The sequence below is a fragment of the Myotis nattereri genome (assembly GCF_964212035.1).
Source record: "Myotis nattereri genome assembly, chromosome: 2".
Taxonomy (NCBI): Eukaryota; Metazoa; Chordata; class Mammalia; order Chiroptera; family Vespertilionidae; genus Myotis; species Myotis nattereri.
The window spans coordinates 117,689,801-117,709,590 of record NC_138076.1 but is presented as its reverse complement, the minus strand read 5'-3'; the positions used below and the strand labels follow the sequence as shown (position 1 = coordinate 117,709,590).

General features: G+C 42.9%; 1 protein-coding gene across 2 annotated transcripts in view; it reads left to right on the top strand.

Moving 5' to 3' along the window:
* The window catches only part of CDK8 (cyclin dependent kinase 8), a 154,174-nt gene that overhangs the window by 103,455 nt on the left and 30,929 nt on the right, over window positions 1-19,790 (top strand). The window lies entirely within an intron of this gene.

Sequence of the window (19,790 nt, the reverse complement as noted above, 5' to 3'; positions counted from 1 at the left end):
GCCCTCTCGCAGTCTGGGAGCTCTTGGGGGATGTCCAACTGATGGCTAAGCCTGCAGTTGGACATCCTTAGCACTGCTCCGGGGGTGGGAGAGGCTCCTACCACACTGCTGCCCTCACCAACTGTGAGCCCGGCTCAGGGCTTCTGGTTGAGTGGCACTCCCCCTGTGGGAGTGCACTGACCACCAGGGGGCAGCTCCTGCATTGAGCGTATGCCCCCTAGTGGTCAGTGCACATCATAGTGACCAGTCGTTCCACCATTCAGTTGATTTGCATATTAGCCTTTTATTATATAGGATAATCAGAAAAAGAAATGTTTAACAGACTGACAGATCTCAGAGGGGAGGGGTTGTATGGTGGGGACAGGAAGAGATTAACCAAAGAACTTATGTATATCTGTATATATAGCCTTGAACACAGACAATAGTGGGGTAAAGGCCTGGGGTGGAGCAGGGGCCGGGTGGAGGGGGACACAGCAGGGGAAAATGGGGGCCTTCTGTAATACTGTCATCAATAAAAACTATATAGTAAAACTTTTGAGGAAAATGTCTATTTAGTCTGTTATTAAAGTTTACACATAATATTCAATGTGGTTTAGTGTATTTTATGTTAAAGGATTGTTGCTATTAAAAATAAAAAGTCATGAATACACTTGCGACCTTAGAAGAAAGGGGCCAGTAAATTTTTTAGGAGGAAACAAGCAGAAAGGGCCTAAGACTATCCATATGCTGAAAGAGATAAAGCAACAAAGTAATTGAACAGTTGGGGAGAAAGGAACCTGCATTCTTGTCCTCTGTTTTGCCCTTTCTCTGTGCTTTAGCTTCTTTGAAGTGAGTGTTAGGAACATTAAGCATGCTTCCTTGAAACACAGCTTCATGGAAGAAAACTGCTTTGTAATTATCAGTTTTAATCATTGCTTATTACTTGTGATTTGCTTCATTTATTGGGAACTCCTGGGATTTACTCTAATTTTCTTGTTTAATTGTATAGCTAGTAAAACATAAGATTGCATCAATAAAATTTAGGCTTGCAGATAAAACAAACGTTTTATTGATAACAACTTGTTAAGACAAACTTAAATGAAGTTTGCATTAATTTTATTAACATTATGAATATTGTGGTTATTCTAGAGTATTTTTACTTAAATAATCAGTTTGGTATTTTTCCTGCTTGACAGTATCTGATTGCAAACAATGCATTTAGTTTCTTGATAAATGCTACATTTGCTTAATTTTTATAGTGATACTGAGCTTACACAATGTACTATGTTTTATTATTTGTAAATAACCAAAAAAGTGGCCCACTCAATTTTACTAAATGGCACAACTGCAAATATCATACATGTTTATATGGGTAGATTACAAGTTGGTAGTAAAAACATTATGCTATTTAGTTTGCATATTCCTTCATGTCTACTTTTTCTTAGATTCTAAATTAGTCTTTTAGACACTTTACCAGCACAGTGCTAGAATCTTTTTAGTCAGATTTCTGACCAATTAAGAATGGTTATTGTAAATAATCTCATCAAGTTCTTCTTTTTTTTTTTTTTTTAGAAAATAGAGTTTAAGATAATATTTTTGGGTGATCCTGAAAATTAACCAGAAGTAGAGAATTATCTGAGTTGTAAACATCTTTTCTGTTTTTAATGTAATTGTCGTGATACATCATTATGTGATTTACATAACTGCTCCCATTTTTGTAAATAAAATTTACTATCATCCAGAGCAGTGTGTTTCCACAAATAGGACAGATTTGGGGTGGTTTTGTTTAAAGGAGTTTTGAATCATGTTATTGGAGATAAGAATTTACCACTGTCTGCCTACATCTAATATAAGCTATTACCTTATTTAATATGGTGTTAATGGTGAACCCTCCCCCTACCTTATTTCTTCTGGCCTTTAAATTTTTACATTAGCAAAAGAGAATACACTGTGTGTAGTCAGAATACCAAGAAATGGGTTGGTGTTTTTTTTTCAAAAGATTTCAGAATTCTCTAAACTATACTCTGAAAAAGCATCTATAAAATTGATAGTTCATCTTTTAAATAATAAACTCAGGCCTGAAAGTATTATATAATCCAGATTTCTGAACATTTGCCAAAGCAGTTTAAAGATAGAATGTATTAGGTTTGGTTTTCTCTGACTTCACCTAAAGTTATCTAAACCTGTTTTATGTCACTGGTGCCCATGGTCACATACATCTTTCGTGAAGTCTTTTCAGTTTGGCAACCATATCACTTTACAAGCAAATGAGAAATGACCAAACAAGGGGTAAAAAGTAAGTCGTCGTGCCCTGCCAGTGTGGTTCAGTGATTGAGCATCTACCTATGAACCAGGAGGTCATGGTTCAGTTCCCAGTCAGGGCACATGCCTGGGTTGCAGGCTTCATCTCCAGTGTGGGGTGTGCAGGGAGCAGGCGATCAATGATTCTCTCTCATACTCTCCCTTCCTCTCTGAAATCAATAATATATCTATATCTATATCTAATCTATATATATATACATATATATATATATATCTTAAAGTAAGTCTTTTTTTTTTAAAAATATATTTTATTGATTTTTTACAGAGAGGAAGGGAGAGAGATAGTTAGAAACATCGATGAGAGAGAAACATCGATCAGCTGCCTCCTGCACATCTCCTACTGGGGATGTGCCCGCAACCCAGGTACATGCCCTTGACCGGAATCAAACCTGGGACCTTCCAGTCCCCAGGTCGATACTCTGTCCACTGAGCCAAACCGGTTTCGGCAGTAAGTCTTCTTATAGAAATAAACACAAGCGGCTAGCCATATTTCAAAGATAGTTCAACATTAAAGTTCAAGATTTTGTGTAGATTTTTATAAATGTTTTTCTAACCCACACAGAAATTTTAATTTAGATTTAGTAGAGCTAAGTTTTCTCAGGCACAATTAGCTATTACTGGTAAATGCACAAGAGTTAATTGAATTAAAGTTTTCTACCCTCAGGATAGCTGGATTTTACTTTTCCTTTATGCATATCACTTTGTTATAATTACCTATGTCCAAGTTTAATTATTTAATTTATATATAATTTGCCTTCAGATTTATATCAGCTATAGATACAGTACTCTAAATAGTATATAATCTGAGGAATCTTAACTTTCTGTTCTGAAATAGATGTCTGAATTTAATATTAGTTTCAACTCTGAACTTGCAAATATTTTCAAATCACAGAAAGGCTTGTAATTCAGGTTAGTACAGTTTAAGATGCCTACTTAACAAAAATATAAAAGATAAACATAGGCTGCTTTAAACATTTGTTAAAATTTTGTTTATATAAACATATCATTTGAAGTGAAGATCATATTTTTCGCGATAATTTCATAGACAAATAGACCATGAAGTTGGAAGGTAACTTAGAAGTAAGCTGACCATTCCCATTCCTTGTGTAAAGTGGTAATTAATTCTTGGTAATATCTGCAGAAGATAATCATCCTGTTACTGCTCATCACTTCCAGTAGTGGCTAGCATTCTGCCTTATTAGGATAGACTTCTTGTTACACAGCTGTAAGCCTTAGAAGGTTGAGTCACAAATTTGGAGTTCATGACATTCATCCTTAGGCCTCTCTCTTTTGATTGATCTTCCCCTTTATTGTCTTGCCTTTTGTTAACACAAGATGGTAAAATCAGATGTTGTCTGGGACTTCTTGGTGAAGAGGAAGAGGAGAATCTGACAATAAAAAGAAGTAGGTGAAAAGTAGGAAGAAGTGATGAATAGCAAAAGGAAAAATTAAGAAAAATAAGAAAGGGTTGAATATAGTAAGGAGTAATTAAGGATCTTATGTTTTCTATTCCTGAATAATCACTTTCTATCATCATGAGCTAAAGAGAAAAAATTAAGCCACTATTAAAGTTGGCCTGAGATTTGTTTGAATCTTAGTTCCTGTAAGGGCATAAACCATAACAGTTTTATCACTTAATTATGTAATCCTTGGAAGAATTACCTCTCTCTGTTACTTTCCTCGTATATAAAAACTAGAGGCCCGGTGCACAAAATTCATGCACTGGGGGGGGGGGTGAGGTCCTTCAGCCTGGCCTGTGCCCTCTCACAGTCCAGGACCCCATGCTCCATACCACCCGCCTGCTCACTGCTCCTTACTGCTCAGCTCGCTGCTCCTTAGTGCTGCTGCTGCCGCAGAGGCAGGAGAGGCTCCTGTCACAGCCGCTGCACTTGCCAACCATGAGCCCGGCTTCTGCTGAGTGGCACTCCCCCTGTGGGAGAGCACTGACCACCATGGGGCAGCTCCTGTGTTGAGCATCTGCCCTCTGGCAGTTAGTTCATGTCATAGCGACCAGTCATTCTTCCAGTCGTTCGACCCTTTGGTCAATTTGCATATTAGGCTTTCATTATATAGGACTAGAGGCCCAGTGCACAAAAATTTGTGCACTCGGGGGGGCGAGGGGAGGGGCCCTCAGCCCAGCCTGTGCCCTCTCGCAGTCTGGGACCCCTCGGGAGATAACACCCTGCTGGCTTAGGCCTGCTCCCAGGTGGCAGAGGGCAGGCCCAATCCCTAGGTGCAGCCCCTGGTTGGGCTCAGAGGAGGGCCAATTGGGGAGTTGGGGCGCCGCCCCCTGTCATGCACAGAGCAGGGCGGATCGGGAGGTTGTGATGCCACTCTCAGTCACGCTCAGGGTAGGGCCGATTGGGGGGTTGGGGCACCGCCCCCTGTCACACTCAAGGCAGGGTCGATGGGGAGGTTGCGGCACCACCGCCTGTCACGCACAGAGCAGGGCCAATCAGGGTTGGGGCGCTGCCCCTTGTCATGCACAGAGCAGGGCCCGTCAGGGGGTTTGGGTCTCCGTACCCTGTTACGCACAGAGCAGGGCCCATCGGGGTTGGGGAGCTCCCCCCTGTCAGGCACAGAGCAGAGCCGATCAGGGGGTTGGGGAGCTCCCCCTGTCACTCACAGAGCAGGGCCAATAAGGGGGTTGGGGTGCTCCCCCTGTCACGCACAGAGCAGGGCCGATCGGGGGTTGAGGAGCTCCCCCCTGTCACTCACCGAGTAGGGCCAATAGGGAAGTTGGGGCACTGCCCCCTGTCACACACAAAGCAGGGCGGATCAGGGGGTTGGGGCGCCGCACCCTGTCACACTCAGGGCAGGGCTGATGGGGAGGTTATGGCTCTACCCCATCACACACAGAGCAGGGCCCGTAAGGGGGGCAGGGTTGGGGCACTGGCCTCTATCACCCACAGAGCAGGGCCGATCAGGGGGTTGGGGCACCGCCACTCTCACACTCAGAGCAGGGCCGATGGGGAGGTTATGGCTCTACCCCGTCACACACAGAGCAGGGTCAGTGGGGGCGAGGAGGTTGGGGCGCTGCACCCTGTCACACACAGAGCCGTAGGGCGATCAGGGGGTTGGGGAGCTCCCCCCTATCAGTCACAGAGCAGAGCTGATCAGGGGGTTGGGGCACCTTCCCCTGTCACAAACAGAGCAGGGTGGATAGGGAGGTTGTGGCCCCGCCCCCTGTCACACACAGAGCCGCAGGGCGATCAGGGGGTTTGGGCGCTGCCCCCTGTCACACTGATATTGGTGCCGGGAGGCCTCGCGGCTCCACTGATCCTGGTGCTGGGAGGCATATTACCCTTTTACTATATAGGATAGAGGCCTGGTGCATGGGTGGGGGCCGGCTGGTTTGCCCTGAAGGGTGTCCTGGATCAGGGTGGGGGTCCCCACTGGGGTGCCTGGCCAGCCTGGGTGAGGGGCTGATGGCTGTTTGCAGCTGGTCACACCCCCTTCAGGGTAGGGGGTCCCCACTGGGGTGCCTAGCCAGTCTGGGTGAGGGACTGAGGGCTGTTTTCAGGCTGGCGGGTGATTGAAGCTCCCAACTGCTCCTTTTTGTCTCTTTTTTTATTCTGGGCCAGCTTTAGCTCTGGCTCCAGCTCTGAGGCCTCTGCTCCTGAAAGCAGGTATCTGGTTTGTTTGGGTTCTATAATCGAAACACTGTATCAGCTCCAGCTCTCAGATCCCAGCTGGCTGGAAGCAGGTTTCTGAGGTTTTGTTTAGCTTCTATATTTGTAACAGTGTTTCAGATTGCAAGCTCAGAGGCCGTAAGGCAGGCGGGGAATGTTGGTTTCCTCCATCACTGAAGCAAGCAAGCCTCATGTCAGCTTCAAGCTGCCTGGCTGGTGGCCACCATCTTGGCTGGCAGTTAATTTGCATATCCTGCTGATTAGCCAATGGGAAGGGTAGCGTATGTACAGCTAATTACCATGTTTCTCTTTTGTTAGATAGGATGGGCCATACCTATGTTTTTGTCTTTTTGATAGAGATTCATCTGAAGTTTTAGGACTATGTCTGGCACAAAATACATATTCACTAAGTGCACTTTACTTTCATCATCAGATTGCTCTAGGAATATAAGTGCCTTAGGGGGAAGAACATTATTCATTTTATTTACTGCTATATCTTCAGTACCCAGAAGAATATATGTATAATAAAAATTTATTGAATGAATAAATGGATTCTTTTCAGCTCTACCTTTAATACTGATCTCAGATCAAATTACAGTAAGGCTCTCCCGTAACTCAAATTAGAATATAGCACTGTAGGCCATTGGTCCCAATTATCTGACCAGTGTCTTTTCTCAAAGAAGAGTAAACTGTAGTGCTTATTTTCAGGAAGAAGAAGATTCAGGAAGTGTAAACCATGAAGGGAAGGGCAAATTTGGCAGAGATTCTGCAGTTCTAGCTCAGTATCCCTGGATCAATCCAATAAATCAAGTGCCAACTAATAGCAAAATTCCTAAATTCTTTGTTACCTGGACATGGATTTGGATTTTGCAGGTAGATTTCCAGGACTGCTAATTATACAGGCTCACCTTGATCATTTTATTAATTTCTGTTTACAATAATCTAGCCCCCCAGTTTACACTGTTGACTTTTTTTTCTTCAAAATTTTTTAAAATATATTTTTATTGATTTCAGAGAGGAAGAGACGGGGAGGGAGATAAAAACATCACTGATGAGGGAGAATCATTGGCAGGCTGCCTCCTGCACACCCCCTACTGAGGTCTGAGCCTGCAAACCAGGCACCTGCCCTGACCAGGAGTCAACTAACAGTGGCCTCCTAGTTCTTGGAAGCTCAACCACTGAGCCACACTGGCTGAGCACATTGTTGAAATTTTTTGGATTCCACGTATTAACTCTAGGCTTTGCTTCTCATCATTTCTGTCACTCTGATTTTAATCTAGGCCATCTGGATTAATGCAAAACTCCCAAGTGGTCTTCCTGATTTTTAGTCTTACGTTTTTATGACCTAATATCTATATAGCAATCAGAATGATCCCTCTAAAAAGTAAATCAATCATGTCATTTGGGACTACTTAAAATTTCACAAGTTTCCCACTTGTGAGACTGAAACACTCAAAATCTTTCCCAAACGTATCAGATTATGTCTTTTTACTCTAATGATTGGAAAGCTGAAAACTGCAACATTGTTTTATGTATCACTAAGAAAGAAAACATGCTGCCAATTTGACTGTCATCCCACAGAGGCTATAAGACATAACCTAATTAAAGAAATGTTAAAATTAAAAAGAAGGGAAAATTGGAATCCATGAAATGCATTTTTCTTGCCATTTGGTAATTGAAAATTGCTAGTATGTTTTACTCATACAATGGCAAATAATTGAGGAGACTATTATTTCTGTCTTTAATGATAATTCTGACCTTTCACCATTATATATGATATTTCCTCTGGGGCTTTGGTGGATACCTTTATCAGGTTAAAGATGTTCCCTCTATATATAATTAACTAGAGGCCTGGTGCACAAATTTGTGCACCAGTGGGGTCCCTCAGCCTGGCCTGTGGGATCAGGTAGAATTCGGCTCTCTGGCTTCCCCTAAGGGGGCCCAGATTGCAAGAGGGTGCAGGTCAGGCTGAGGGACCCCACCAGTGCACAATCGGGGCCGGGGAGGGGCGCGGGAGGTTGGCCAGCTGGGGAGGGACTGCGGGGGTCGGGTGTTTGCCGGGGGGGTGGGGGGGGCTCCAGGGCATATCTGGCCCACCTCGCTCAGTCCTGATTGGCCCAGCAGCAAGCTAACCTACCGGTCAGAGCTTCTTCCTCCTGGTGATCACTGCATGTCATAGTAACTGGTCAAATGTCTGCCCCATGGTGATCAGTGCATGTCATAGCGAGCAGCTGAGTGGCCTTAGCATATCATTAACATATTATGCTCTAATTGGTTGAACAGCCAACCAGTCCACCAGACACTTAGCATATTAGGCTTTTATTATATAGGATTGTTTCTTAATTAAGAATGAATTTTACTAAACAATTTTTCTGCATATTTTGAGATGGTTATATGATTATTTCCTTTAATCTGTTAATGTGGCAACTTATATGTATACAGTTTTGTGTGTTTTTTTTTTTTCAAAATCATTGCAAATTTAATCTGGACTTACACTATGCTCACAAGTTTTTTCTTTGAAAAAGCCACACAATTCTTCGTATGTCATGCTTTCCTTACTGTTTTTCTATATATATATTTACTAGAGGCCTGGTGCACAAAATTCGTGTGCGGGTGCGGTCCCTAGGCCTGACTGGCAATCAAAGCGCAAGCGCCTGGCATGGAAGGGCAGGTCCCAGCTGACCTCTGGGCCCTGGGCAACTCCTGGGTCCCCAGACCCTTAGTGTCCCCCTCCACCTGAGTCATGGCACCTGAGTCCCCACACGGAGATGCAGTGAGCGCAGCTGGACGCCATGGGCCAGGTGCAGCATGGTGCTGCACAGAAGCTGAGCAGGCAGTGTGCTCTCTCCCAGCCAGCCTGGCAGACCGGCTCCTGTGTGAACCCACTGGGGAGCCCCACCAACCCCTGTGGTCCCAGTGGCTGAGACCCGGCTCACCTGGAAGAAGGAGGGCGGGCTCTTCACAGGCGCCTGGCACCTGAGCACGGGGGCTTCAGCCCTAGCATCCTGGGGGAGGGTAGCAGAGGGAGGGAGAGCAAGCTCGGTGGACACCCAGCATTCTCACTGCACCTCTGTCACGGTCACCCCTGCCCCCAGGTAGCCGGCGAGAGGTCACAGCACATGGCTGATGCCCATCGCCATTTTCCGCACTGCCCTCTGGTGGTCAGCCCACGTCATAGCGAGTGGTTGAACTCCCAATTGAACCACTGCCTGAGGGGACAATTTGCATATTAGGCTTTTATTATATAGGATTAGAGGCCCCGTGCACAAAAATTTGTGCACTCGGGGGGTAGAGGGGGTCCCTCCGCCCAGCCTGTGCCTTCTCGCAGTCTGGGACCCCTCAGGGGATGACCACCTGCTGGCTTAGGCCCGCTCCCCTGGGGATTGGGCCTAAGATGGCAATCAGACATCCCTCTGGCAGCCCGGCAGTCCTTGGGGGATGTCCACTTGCCAGCAGGGAGCAGGCCTAAACTGCAGTCGGACATCCTTAGCGCTGCTGAGGAGGCAGGAGAGGCTCCCACCACCACCGCTGTACTGGCAGCCATCAGCCTGGCTTGTGGCTGAGCAGAGCTCCTCCCATGTGAGAGCACTCTGACCACCGGAGGGCAGCTCCTGCATTGAGCGTCTTCCCCCTGGTGGTCAGTGTGTGTCATAGTCACCAGTCATTCCCAGTCCTTCTGTTGTTAGGGTCATTTTGCATATTACCCTTTTACTATATAGGATAGAGGCCTAGTGCACGGGTGGGGGCCGGTTGGTTTGCCCTGAAGGGTGTCCCGAATCAGGGTGGGGGTCCCGCTTGGGTGCCTGGCCAGCCTGGATGAGGGGATGATGGCTGTTTGCAGCTGGTCACACCCCCTTCAGGATGGGGGTCCCCACTGGGGTGCCTGGCCAGTCTGGGTGAGGGGCTGAGGACCTTTTTCAGGCTGGTGGACGACTGAAGCTCCCAATCTCTCCTTTTTTTCTTTTTTTTATTCTGGGATTTATTTACCTTCTATGGCTGTCACGGGAACTGAGAGCCGGCTTTAGCTCTGAGGGTCGGCTCCAGCTCTTAGACCTCGGCTGCTGAAAGCAGGTATCTGGGTTTGTTTGGCTTCTATAATTGAAACACTGTTGCAACTTCGGCTCTGAGGCCCGGCTGGCTGAAAGCAGGTTTCTGCAGTTTGTCTAGCTTCTATAATTGCAACATTGTTTCTTAGAGTGCAGCTCAGAGGCCGGCAGCGGCAGGCGGGGAACCTTGGCTTCCTCCATCACTGGAGCAAGCAAGCCTCTTGTTCGCTTCAGCTGCCTGGCTGCCTGCCGCCATCTTGGTTGGCGGTTAATTTGCATATCACCCTGATTAGCCAATGGGAAGCGTGTCTGAGGTATGGTTAATTACCATGTTTGTCTATTATTAGGATTGTTAGTAGTATTACAGATATGTCCCATTTTCCCCACCTTTACCCCCCCTCCTCCCAGTTCTTACACACCCTCCCACTGGGTCTTCACTACCCTATTGCCCATGTCCATGGGCTATGCATATAAGTATATACATTCTTTATTTTATCTCTTCTCATCTCCCCATCTCCAAATTGTGGTTTTTCAGTCTGTTCCATGCCTCCATGCTTCGGGTCTTATTGTATTGGTCAATTCATTTTGTTTATTAGATTCTACAAACAAGTGAGATCATGTGATATTTGTCTTTCTCAGATTGGCTAATTTCATTTAGTATTATATTTTCCAGGTCCATTTATGCTGTCCCAAAGGGTAAGAGATTCCTCTTTTTTACAGCTGCATAGTATTCCATTGTGTAAATGTCCCACAGCTTTTTTATCCATTCATCTACTGATGAACACTTGGGCTGTTTACAAATCTTAGCTATTCGAAATAATGCTGCTCTGAACATAGGGGTCCATATATTCTTTCTGGTTAGTGTTTTGGGATTTTTAGGACATATTCCCAGAAGTGGGATCACTGGGTCAAACAGAAGTTCCATTTTTAAATTTTTGAGGAAATTCCATACTCTTTTCCATAGTGGCTGCACCAATCTGCATTTCCACCAGCAGTAAACTAGGGTTCCCTTTTCTCCACCTCCTCACCAGCACTCGTTTGTTGATAGCAATCCTGACAGGTGTGAGGTGATATTTTGTTGTGGTTTTAATTTGCATTTCTCTGATGATTAGTGACTTTGAGCATTTCTCATATGTCTCTTGGCCATTGGTATGTCCTCTTTGGAGAAATGTCTAGTTAGGTCTTCTGCCCATTTTTCAATTGGATTGTTTATCTTCCTTTTGTTAAGTTGTATGAGTACTTTATATATTTTGGATGTGAGCCCTTTATCAGATGTATCATTGGCAAATATGTCCTCCCATACAGTGGGTTCCCTTTTCATTTTGATGGTGGTTTCTTTTGCTGTACAGAAGCTTTTTATTTTGATGTAGTCCCATTTGTTTATTTTCTCCTTAGTTTCCTTTGCCCAAGGGGATGTATTGGCAAAAATTCTGCTATGTGAGATGTCTGAGATTTTACTGCCTGTGTTTTCTTCTAAGATTTTTATGGTTTCATGCTTTACATTTAAGTCTTCTATCCATCTTGAGTTTATGCTTGTGTATGGTAGAAGTTGGTGATGTAGGTTCATCTTTTTGCATGTGTCTGTCCAGTTTCCCCAATACCATTTGTTAGGAGACTGTCTTTACTCCATTGTATGTTCTTGCCTCCTTTGTCAAATATTAATTGACCATAATGGTGTGAGTCAATTTCTGGGGTCTCTGTTCTGATCCATTGATCTATATGCCTGTTCTTTTGCCAGTACCAGGCTGTTTGGGTTATAATGGCTTTATAGTATAGTTTGTTATCCAGTATTGTGATCCCTCCAACTTATTTCTTCTTTCTCGAGATTTCTGTAGCTTTTGTGGTTCCATATAAATTTTTGGAGTATTCTAGTTCTGTAATGTATGCCCTTGGTATATAAATAGGGATTGTATTGAATCTATAGATTGCTTTGGGTAGTATAGACATTTTAGTGATGTTAATTCTTCTAATCCATGAACATGGTATACATTTCCATTTCCTTGTATCTTCCTCTATTTCTTTTTTCAATGTCCTCTAGTTTTCCAACTACAGGTCTTTTACCTCCTTGATTAACTTTATTACTAGGTATCTTATTTTGTTATTGTTGCAATGGTAAATGGGATTGCTCTTTTAGTTTCTCTTTCTGAGAATTCATTATTAGTGGATAAAACTGCCCTTGGTTTCTGGATATTGATTTTGTATTGTGCTACACTGCCAAATTTATTTAAGTCTAGTAGTTTCCTGATGGGGTATTTAGGATTTTCTATGAATAATATCAGTCATGTGGAAATAATGACAGTTTTACTTCCTCCTTTGCAATTTGAATGCCTTTTATCTCTTCTTATCTGATTGCTGTGGCTAGGACTTCCAGTACTATGTTGAGTAAGAGTGGTGATAGCAGACATCCTTGTTTTGTTTCTGTTCTTAAGAAAAATGCTTTTACTTTTTGCTTATTGAGTATTACATTGGCTGTAGGTTTGTCATATATGACCTTTATTATGTTGAGGTACGATTTCTCTATTCCCACTTTACTGAGAGTTTTTATCAAAAAAGAGTGCTAGATTTTGTGGAATGCTTGTTCTGCATGCATTGATATGATCATGTGATTTTTATCTTTCAATGTGTTTATATGATATATCACATTTATTGATTTGAGAATATTGTACTAGCCTATAATAAATCACACCTGATCCTGGTTTATGATCTTTCTAATATATTGCTGGATCTGATTTGCTAATATTTTGTTGAGGATTTTAGCATCTGTGTTCATCAGGGATATTTGCCTGTAATTTTCTTTCTTTTTAGTGTCTTTATCTGGTTTTGGAATTAGGATAATGCTGGCTTCATAAAAAGAGCTTGGAAATGTTCCCTCCTCTTGAATTTTTTGGAATAGTTTGAGGAGAATAGGTGTTAGTTCTTCTTTGGATGTTTTGTAAAATTCTCCTGTAAATCTGTCTGGTCCAGGACTTTTGTTTGCTAAAAGTTTTTTAAGTCATTGCTTCAATTTTATCATTTGTTCTTGGCCTATTTGGGTTTTCTGATTCTTCCTAATTGAGTTTTGGAAGATTGCGTGTTCCTAGGAATTTGTTCATTCCACACAGGTTGTCCAGCTGGTTCTTTGAAAAGTTAAACAAGACTGATGAACAGCTTAGCCAGACTCATCAATAAACAAAGAGGACCCATATAAATAAAATTAAAAATGAAAGAAGCAATGTAACAATGGACACCACAAAAATAAAAAGGATTGTTAGCAAATACTATGAACAACTATATGCCAACAAACTGGACAACCTGTGTGAAATGAACATTTCTCAGAACATATCCTTGTTAAGCAGTACATGACTGTGTACAGCTATTATTATTTTAACCTCCCATCAGCCCTGTTATTTAACAACTAGAGGCCCGGTGCACAAAAATTTGTGCACTCGGTTGCGGGGGGGGGGGGGGGGGGCGCATCCCTTAGCCCGGCCTGTGCCCTCTTGCAGTCTGGGACCCCTCGGGGGATGCCCACCTGCTGGCTTAGGCCTACTCCCCAGGGGATTGGGCCTAAGATGGCAGTCAGACATTCCTCTGGCAGCTCAGGAGCCCTCGGGGGATGTCCAGTTGCCAGCGGGGAGCAGGCCTAAGCTGCAGTCGGATATCCTTAGCGCTGCTGAGGAGGCGGGATAGGCTTCCACCACCACCGCTGTGCTGGCAGCCTATAGCCTGGCTTGTGGCTGAGCAGAGCTCCTCCCATGTGAGAGCGCTCTGACCACCAGAGGTTAGTGTGTGTCATAATGACCAGTCATTCCCAGTCGTTCTGCTGTTAGGGTCAATTTGCATATTAACCTTTTATTATATAGGATGTTCTGGAACTCTTCTGTTCCAACTATAACCTAAATAACTGTGATAAGGGGAGGTTACATAAAATAGGATAACTGCAGTGGTTACTATGCATTTATTATTTGTTTACTGTTGAAGGAACAAATATAGGAATCAAAAGGGCCTTTATAAGAGATGTATAATAAATGTAAATAATACAGATTTAGAGAAAGCTGGAATTATGTCTACCAAAATATTTGTAATGACCTAACCCTGTAAGATGAGATTTCAGGTAAATTTCACTTTCTTTATACTTTTCTATATTTTCATTTTTGACAAGAATATATATATTTTTATTCAATTTTTGAAAAACGGTTGCTAATAAACTTTTTAAGTCTGTAAAAGGTATAAATGACTAAAAGCTAGAAAATGATCAAGAGCAACTAGGATCGTCTTATCAGGTGGTATAGAAAAATCATTATGGGCACATTGTCCAATCATGCATAGGTATCCTCTCCTCCGGGAGGATTTTTAAAGAATCACTGCAATAGTGAATCACTGTTAAAAGATTACAATGTTATCTGCCTTTGTAATTATCATTATAAAATCTTATGACTGTTTATATACCAAGCATTATTTTAAGCCTTTTATGTGCATTTGTCACGTATAATCTTAGCAATAATACTAAGTTGTCATTTCTGTCCATACTTTATAAATGAGGAAATGAAGGTGAAGGACCCAAAAATAATAGCTGATGATATTCCTGATTATTTTTCAGCCTCTTTATTAGCTCTTACCTATGTAATGTTCTGAAGAGGTCTGTTATATTTCTCAAATGTTAGGGAAAAGTTGAGAACTATTGGTCTAAAGTCTATGTCTGTTTAAATATAGGGGAAAAAAGTTATAGTATTAGAAAAAGTGTATTTTATTTCAAAAGACTGAAACATTTTATATCAGCAAAATGAAAATACAACAGAGAACTTATGGTTTGTTCAGTTTGGCAATTGTACAAAAAGAAATAGAAATATGTATATATGTACCTTGACATTTTTCCATCAGATTATGACACATTTTTAAAAATAAGGAATGTGCAAAAATTATGGAATTGCTTTTTTAGAAAAATTCAGTGTGTACTAGAAGACAAAGATATGCATAGTAAGTATTCATGAATGCACGAATCCTGCATTAATTTCTCAGGACACAGTAAAATGAACTAGAAATAAAAGCAGAATTATATTTTCTTAACTGTTCGACAGCATCAATTGAAAAATTTGCCATTTAAGATACAGAGTTTGAAAGTACAAAAGATATTCGAGTTAAATGTATACATTCATGGCAAATTGCAAGACACATCCCAGTGTTAGAATTCTTTGCAATCATACAAGTAAACAAAAAGATATAGCTTTAAACCAGTTGTTTGAAAAGCAAATTAAAACAACAACAGAAAAATTGGATTAGAAAAAGAAATAATAACAGATCCATATCAATTAAGAAAAACACAAATACTAACCAAAAGTTAGACCACAAGTGATATAAGCAATAAATTCACTCAACATACATATAATAGACATACATTGTGTTTATAAACATATTTCAACAAGTTCAGTTTTATTAGCAAAGTAATGCAATAATATTGAGGAGATGTCACTTCATCCTTTTTTTTATCCTCATCTGAGGATATTTTTTTTCCTATTGCTTTTTAGAGAATAGAAGGGAGGGAAGGTGAGAGAGAGAGACATCAACTGGTTGCCTCCAACATGAGCCCCGACCCGGAACTCAGGTACATGCCCTTGATCAGGAATCGAATCCATGACTCTTCTGTGCACTGGTTGATGCTGGAACAACTAAGCAACACCGGCCAGGGCACTACACGGTGGGTGTGTGTAGCCCTCAGCCCAGCCTGCACCCTCTCCAATCTGGGACCCTCAAGGGATGTCCGACTGCCCGTTTACTGGGATCGGGTCTAAACGAGCAGTTGGACATCCCTCTCACAATCCAGGACTGCTGGCTCCCAACTGCTCACCTGCCTGCCTGCCTGATTGCCCCTAACCACTCCCCTGCCAGCCTGATTGGTGCCTAATTGCTCCCCTTCCGGCCTGGTTGCCCCTAACTGCCCTCCCCTGCAGGCCTGGTCGCCCCCAACTTCCCTCCCTTGCTGGCCTGGTCACCCCTAACTGCTCCCCTGCTGGCCTGATTGCCCCTAATTGCCCTTTCTTGCAGGCCTGGTCGCCCCCAACTGTCCTCCCCTGCAGGCCTGGTTCCCCCCAACTGCCCTCTCCTGGTCCTCATCGCTCCCAACTGCCTGCCCCTGTAGGCCTGGTTGCCCCTAACTGCCCTCCCCTGCTGGCCTGGTTGCCCCTAACTGCCCTCCCCTGCAGGCCTGGTTGCCCCTAACTGCCCTTCCTTTCAGGCCTGGTCCCTCTCAACTGCCCTCCCCTGCAGGCCATCTTGTGTCCACATGGGGGCGGCCATCTTGTGTGTTGGAGTGATGGTCAATTTGCATATTACTTTATTAGGATAATAATCAATTGTGCACTGACAGTGTAATGCAGGAGTTAAGAGGATGGACTCTGCCTGCATTTGAACCCTGGTTTTGCTAATGATGAACCAGTATGAAGTAGTTAATGTGGACTAACACAGTTCAGCTGAGTTCTTTCTATCTTTGGTCATCTTATCTATAAATTGGAATAATACCTACTCATGAAGAGTTACTGTAAGGACGAAATTAATTAATCTGTGTAGTGGACCTGGTGCATAACTAGCATTCATGTTGCTGTTGTCAAATTGTCACTTCTATGCTTAAAAGTTTTTTTTTTCTTTTTTTTATTTTATTTAAATCTTTATTGTTCAGATTATTACATTTGTTCCTCTTTTTTTCCCCCCCATAACTACCCTCCTCCCAGTTCCGCCCCACCCTCTGCCCTCACTCCCTACCCACTGTCCTCATCCATAGGTGCACGATTTTTGTCCAGTCTCTTCCCGCATCTCCCACACCCCTTTCCCCCCCAAGAATAGTCAGTCCATTCCCTTTCTATGTCCCTGATTCTATTATAATCAACAGTTCATTCTGTTCATCAGATTATTTATTCACTTGATTTTTAAATTCACTTGTTGATAGATGCATATTTGTTGTTCATAATTTGTATCTTTACCTTTTTCTTCCTCTTCCTCTTCTTAAAGGATACCTTTCAGCATTTCATATAATCCTGGTTTGGTGGTGATGAACTCCTTTAGCTTTTCCTTATCTGTGAAGCTCTTTATCTGACCTTCAATTCTGAATGATAGCTTTGCTGGATAAAGTAATCTTGGTTGTAGGTTCTTGGTATTCATCACTTTGAATATTTCTTGCCACTCCCTTCTGGCCTGCAAAGTTTCTGTTGAGAAATCAGCTGACAGTCGTATGGGTATTCCCTTGTAGGTAACTGAGTTTCTTTCTCTTGCTGCTTTTAAGATTCTCTCTTTATCTTTTGCTCTTGGCATTTTAATTATGATGTGTCTTGGTGTGGTCCTCTTTGGATTCCTTTTGTTTGGGGTTCTCTGCGCTTCTTGGACCTGTAAGTCCATTTCTTTCACCAGGTGGGGGAAGTTTTCTGTCATTATTTCTTCAAATAGGTTTTCAATATCTTGCCCTCTCTCTTCTTCTGGCACCCCTATAATTCTGATGTTGGTACGCTTGAAGCTGTCCCAGAGGCTCCTTACACTATCCTCGCATTTTTGGATTCTTTTTTCATTTTGCTTTTCCCGTTGGGTGTTTTTTGCTTCCTTGCGTTTCAAATCATTGACTTGATTCTTGCGCTTCTCTGGTCTGCTGTGGGGAGTCTGTATAATATTCGTTATATCAGTCCATGTATGCTTAATTTCTAGTTGGTTCCCCAATATAAGATCGAGGGTCTCATTAGTTTTCTTGTAGATCTCATTAAGTTTATCGGCGGCTTCTAAACAGTTCTTGAGAGACCTTAAAAGTGTGGTTCTGAACTCTATATCTTCCATTGACAATTTTGTCCTGTTTCTTTGTCTCCGCATTTTGTTATGCTTCCTTGGTGCACCCCCTAGTGGTCTGAACTTCTGTCCTCTAGGGAGGTGCTAATCTGGCGTTTGCCTGAGGCTATCCGGCAAATGCCTCTGTGCAGGGCTTGGGCGGGGCGGGGCGGGTTGCACAGGATCAACAGGGTGGGCCGGAGAGAGCAGTTATGGCGGCTCTCAGTCCTGTCCCCAGGGGCTCTGCCTCTCTGAGTCCCAGCACCCGCTGCAAAGCTCGGAGAGAAAGCTGCACTCGCTCTGACCGAAGCCAGGCAGTCCCGCTTCTCCCGTTTGAGTCTGGGTCCCTAAAGACTCGCCTGGATCTGGAGCTCAGAGTCTGCGACTCCCTCCCGATTGAAAACGCCAACCGCGCCCTCCGCCGCCAGCCGGCTCCTCGCACTCCGCACCTCAGAATTTGACTTCAGCACTGCGCCTCCTCTGAGTGTCCGTATGCGTTTCTCTTTCCTCCTAGTTGTAGGACCTCCACTCAGCCAGGGTTCCAGTGGTTCTGGGTGATGTCCCTTCTGTTTTCTGGTTTCACTTTTGAAGTAGTTGTTCAAGGCAGCAAACTCCGGCGTTAACCTATGCCGCCATCTTGATTCTCCCTTATTCTGCTTAAAAGTTTTTATTGAAATTTCATTTTCAAGAGAGATAGAACATTTTTTTAAAAATATATTTTATTGATTCTTTATAGAGAGGAAGGGAGAGGAAGAGGGATAGAGAGCTAGAAACATCAATGAGAGAGAAACATCGATCAGCTGCCTCCTGCACACTCCCCACTGGGTACGTGCCCGCAACGAAGGTACATGCCCTTGACCTGAATCGAACCGGGGACCCCTGAGTCCGCAGGCCGACGCTCCATCCACTGAGCCAAACCAGTCAGGGCAAGAAAGAACATTTTATATGTAAAGTAGATCTGCATTATCTGGGCCCCACCTTAGTAACCACATTTCCTGCTGGTGTACCCCGTGCTTACAAATGACTTCTTGAATAAACCAAGCTATTTCCTGCTTTGTTCAGAGCCTTCTTGTTTTCCTTTCTGTCTGAAAAGTTTTTCCCAACTCACCCACTTACATAAGTAATCCTTTCCTCTGGGTAGTTCCTTCTTACCCTTCAGGTCTTAGTTTCAATATCTGCTCAGAAAGAGCGTCCCTCACCACTCTTCCAAGTAGTACCCCCAGTTTTCCTTTCCTTACCAGCAGATACAAAGCAGGGTCCCCATTATTCTCTTTAATGGAACCCTTTTTTCTTTTATAGCATTTATTATACTTTATAACATTTTATGTATTTGCTTACCTTTCCTAATATCTAGCTTTTCTGTGTGACAGGGATCATGTCTATTTTGTTAACCCCTATCTATCACATGCCAAGGACAGTACATGATATGCTCTCAATATGTTGAATGAAGGACATAAATTACAACCTGGAAAGTAAGAATTATCAACAACTTAAAAATATTCATTCCAAATGATCCATCAATCCTACCTTTAGTAAATTCTTTTTTTGTTTGTTTTTAATCCTCACCTGAGGATGTGTTTTTGTTACTGATTTTTAGAGAGAGTAGGGAGACGGAGAACACTGATCAGTTCCCTTCCTTATGCACCCTGACCAGGAATTGAATCCGCAACCTAGGTATGTGCTCTGATCAGGAATCAAACCCACAACCTTTTGGTGTGCAGGATGACACTCCAACCAACTTAGCCACCTGGACAGGGCTTTTTAGTATGCTCTTTAAAGGAGATTATAAAAAATTGAAAAAGCCACCTCAGCATTATTGATAATAATGATAAACTGAAAAAAAAATTGTATGTCTAACAACTAGAAAATAATTAGCAAATTATGACACACAGAAAAATTACTGTGTAGTCACATAAAATTATAGTAAGTTAACATAATGTTATCATGTTAAGAGAAAGGGCAGATACAAAATAGTAGAAATAAGAAACTGTAAAAAGATACATATCAACAAAAGAAAGTATACCAAAAAATT